Source organism: Octodon degus, unplaced genomic scaffold (genome assembly GCF_000260255.1).
Source record: "Octodon degus isolate 3935 unplaced genomic scaffold, OctDeg1.0 scaffold00116, whole genome shotgun sequence".
NCBI lineage: Eukaryota > Metazoa > Chordata > Mammalia > Rodentia > Octodontidae > Octodon > Octodon degus.
The window spans coordinates 8,287,056-8,291,763 of NW_004524692.1; the positions used below are offsets into that span (position 1 = coordinate 8,287,056).

At 37.9% G+C, this 4,708-nt stretch overlaps 1 protein-coding gene across 3 annotated transcripts in view; it reads left to right on the forward strand.

The window, feature by feature from the left end:
• Positions 1-4,708, forward strand: part of LOC111812201 (interferon-inducible protein AIM2-like) — a 64,190-nt gene that overhangs the window by 32,066 nt on the left and 27,416 nt on the right. The window lies entirely within an intron of this gene.

A 4,708-nucleotide genomic window follows, 5' to 3' on the forward strand; every position in this document is an offset into this window, starting at 1 on the left:
TTTTTTGGCAGAACTGGGGTTTGAACTCAGGTCCTTGTGCTTGCCAGGCAAGCACCTATTCTACTGAGCTATCTCCCAAGCACCTTCTTTTTGTCATTTTTTAATGACAGTATTCTCCCTCACTCTGCAGCAATAGTACGTTGGAAGGCTGCAGGTCCGCAAGCCTCTCAGGAAAGTAGGAGGGCAGTGTGAGCTCACCAGTGCTCCTTCTGTGTGGAGTTCAATGTGACTTTCACTTCACTGAGGGGAGGGTTCACGTTCAACATGGATCTGATAATGATGAGTCCAGGTTGAAGTTCTACAAGGCTCTCTTGTTCATGGGTTGGCACAGGGCTGGGCTCCTCAAGGCTTCTGCAGGTCCCTGTGTTAGTCATGTCTCCATGGAAGTTTTCAGGACTAGGAGGGGTGGCTGGGCTCAGTGGAACTCTGGTGAGCTGGGTTTCTTTTTGTACTGTGCTTATCTGTTTGTCATATTCTACTCATTTTCTTTCTTTCTTTGCTCAACTATCTCTCAATCTTATACTTTTATATGAGTGAACATTGTCTTATGTCTTTCTAGTTCACATCAAAATCTTTTACTTTCTCTGTCATTCTTCTCTCTTTTTCTCTTCTCCAATGTCCCAAAACTTGGGTGTTCTTTTTTTGCCTTATAGGCTTACTTCCATGCTGCTCCTCAGTCATCTCACTTTTGTCCCTTGTTCTCAAATCCCTTCCACGCAGCTCTTCCTTGTTATTTTTAAGATCGTTTTCTTTCTGTGGTGACTAATTCCAAGCCTATCTTCTAGATCTTCATTCAATGTGTTGTGTGTATTTTCAGTGGAATTTTTACTCTCTTGGGTATCTCTCATTTCTTACTATGATAGGCACTTATGAATTTTTTTTAATTTCCCTAAGCTCCTCTATTTTTTGTATCTATCTACTTTAGATATATTGGGCATGTTTTTCATTTTGCTTGTCATGTATATTTTTTTTAATCTAAGAGATTATTTTTCTCTTACCCCATCCATTTGTTTTTTACATTTCTGCTGTGATCATTGAAATCCCTTCCACACACTCTACAAAGGTGGAATTCATCACACACATGTTTTGTGTGCATGTTGGATTTTGTTATATAACTGTTGAGCTTCCTCTGATGGTTTAAGGTAACTAATTAATAGTTACCAGTTTGTCAGGTTATGCTTGATTCTATTGTTATTATTAATTGTACTACTTTAGCCAGGATATCATACATGTTTTAATTTTTTTTCTCCATAATATGACAACACTGTGATTATCTGGGGTCATCACCATCACCATAGCCCAGTGCTGGAGAATGGGGTGCTAAGCCAAATAGCAACTTATCATCTTTAATAAATCACAAAGATATGTTCTTGGTATAGACACAAAGACCAAAAATGCGTGTGTGCCTATAAGACTGAGGAATAGGCATTTCCTAGGGAACACTTGGTGCTAAAACTGTATACCATAAGAATGTTTATTGCATACCTGTTGTGTGGTACAGATGGTTTTAGGAGGTTAGAGTGGAAGGATAAATAGCCAACAGAGTCCTGGTCCTCGAGGAACTTCATTCCATGAGTGGCGACTATTGAAAAATAAACAGCATACATAATATATAACATATTCTTATATACGTAAGTTCCATGAAAGAAAGCAAAGGAAACAGTATGTATTAGTAGAGAACAATAGGATCATGTACTCTTTTATAAAATATACACAAACAAGGTTGAGTTTAGATGGAAATGGAAACCTTTAGAGTAAGGGAATAAATGATAGTATGTTATAGTTGAAGATAAGTTGATACATAAAGATAAAAATATAAGAAAATACAGTTTCAACATATAAAATAAAAGAAAATAGAAAATGACAAAATGCATAAGCAAAATACAACCTCAACCTTCAGCTCACCCAGTAGAAGACCAGAGCACAGTGAAGTAGAACAAACTGAAATCCACTCTCTGGAACTTTCTGAAATGATCACAGCAAAAATGTAAAAAACAAATGGATAGGGTAAGAGAAAAATAATCTCTTAGATTAAAAAAATTACATGACAATAAAAATGAAAAACATGCCCAATATATCTAAAGTAGATAGATACAAAAAATAGAGGAGCTTAGAGAAATAAAAAAAATCCATAAATGCCTATCATAGTAAGAAATGAGAGACAGATACCCAAGAGAGTAAAAATTCCATTGAAAATACACACAACAGATTGAATGAAGAAAAAGATAGAATAGCAGATCTAGAAGATAGGCTTGGAATTAGTCACCATAGAAAGAAAATGATCTTAAAAATAACAAGGAAGAACTTGCCAAATAGCTCAGTGGATTGAAGTGCCTACAAGCAGGTGCAGGGGCCAGGGGCTCGCTCCCTGGGCCTGCTGTGCCGGCTCCATCCCCGGGGCATGCTGACACTGCAATTGAGACTGGGTGGTCTTCTGAGGCTGAAAATCAGCAGATCACTACCAGCCCAATCTAGTAGTGAGACCCTGAACACTCTGTAGACCTTTCCCTAAAATTAAAAACAAAACAAAACAAAACAAAACAAAACAAAACAAGGGACCTCATCGCAGTAATTCCTTCCTTTTGAACAGATTCTTTGTTTTTTCCCAGTGTTTTTTGTACCCCTCAGATTTTATTTTATCTTTCAGGTTCTTACTCTAAGGAGACAATATGATGTTTGCACATGTGGATCTGATTTATTTCACTTAAGTGTGTGGTCTCTAGTTACATCTATTTACCTACAAAATCTTCAATTTTATCTTTTCTATAGCTGAATAATATTCTATTCTGTAAAAATACCATGTGTTCTTTATCCATTCCTCAGTTGATGAGCATTTGGGTCACTTCCAAGATTTAGCTATGAAAAATTGTGCTGCTATCAACATGGGTGCACATAAATTGCTGTAGTTTGTTTTCACTTCTTCTGGAAAAATACCCAGGAGATGAATAGCTGGCTTGAATTGGACCTCCAATCATAGCTTTCTGAAGAATCTCCACACTGATTTCCATAGTGGTTATACCAGTCAGTATGCCCACCAACAGTGGAGACATGTTCCTTTTTCCTAACAGCCTCTACAGCATTTGTTATTCGTTGTCTTCTTGATTATAACCCCTTTTTCTGGGGTGTGATGGAATCTCAGTGTTGTTTTAATTTGAATTTCTTGAATGACAAATGATGTTGAATATATTTTCATATATGTGCTTGCAATTTGTATTTCTTCTGAAAAGTATGTAGTTATTTCAGATGATCATTCTTGGATTGGGTCTTTGAATTATGGAAGCTAGATTAAAAAAAATTCTTTATATGTTCTGGATAGAAAGACCTTGTCAGAGGCTCAGTGGACTATAACATTTTCCCAGTTTGTAGGTTTTCTTTTTACTCTGTTGGTGATTTCTTTTTACATGCAGAAACTTTTTAAAAGGATGAGATCCCCATTATTGATTCTTCGAAGTATTTCCCATGCACTTTGGTTTTTGTTTATGAACTCGCTACTTACCCATATCTTTAAGATTTGTAACTACATTTTCCTCTAGCAGATTTAGTGTTTCAATTTTAAACTTTAAATCTTTGATCCACTTTGACTGTAGTTTTGTGCATGGTGATAGACATGGGTATATATTAAGCCATTGGCTTGTGGAAAGCAAGTTATTCCAGCACCACGTATTAAACAGGATATGTTTCTTTCAGAAAACATGTTTGACCTCTTTATCAAAGATTAGGTGGCTGAATGTGTTTTTGGTTCTGTCTGCATCCTCAGGTCTTTTTTTCTTTTTTGCCAGTACCATACTGATTTTATCATAGTAACTTTGTAAGATAATTTCAGGTCACGGATTGTGATGCGTCCTGCCTTTTCTTCATTGTGCAGGATGCTTTTGACATTCTGGGTCTTTTCAGGTTCCAGGTGAATAAACAAATATGTAGTATAGGTAGTGTATCAGATGCTGGCCAGTGGTGCACTGGTACAAGGTAATGAAGGAAAGAGGTAGAGAAACTGCTGGTCAGACAGACTTAGTTGATATGGTGCTATCTGTGCTGGCATCTGACAGGAGTGTGGGGATGCACCTTGCAGCAGCAGCCCAGAGGCTCTGCAGCCCTTGACTGATTGCCCCTGCCTGGCTGGATGCTCCTTAGCTCCTGAAGCCCCTGTATCACACTTAGAGTGGTAATCATAATATACTAATGTGATTATTAGCTTGCATTTTTTTCCTACATCTTTACATAACTGCTTAACTTTGGGGACCTTATTTACTTTTATATTCCCAGAATGTAATACATCAAATTAAGAGTGCATAGTATCATTGTTGATTCAGTGACAAAGAGATGAGATGCAGCAGCCCCAATTTAGTAACTTTAACCGTCACCTCAGGTTATTCAGTTATACTCTGGCTTCCCTGCTAGTTTAAGCTCTCTGAAGAGAAGGCACAGGTAGTTGTCTGTTGCTTCACCCAGAGCTGAGGAACACAGTGTTGTAGAGGAGTGTGATCAGAGAGAAGAGACTGACTGATTTCTCCACAGGAAAGAAATGTTGAAGACCAAGCCAAGCTGTTCTTTCCTCTGAGGACTTGAACGTGAACAAGTGTACATTGGCTCTGCAAGGAGGTGTTTATTTCTCTTGTTGTCACTTTAGCACTGTCCTCTGGTATCCCTGAGCTGAGTTTCTCTCTCTCTCTCTCTCTCTCTCTCTCTCTCTCTCTCTCTCTCTCTCTCT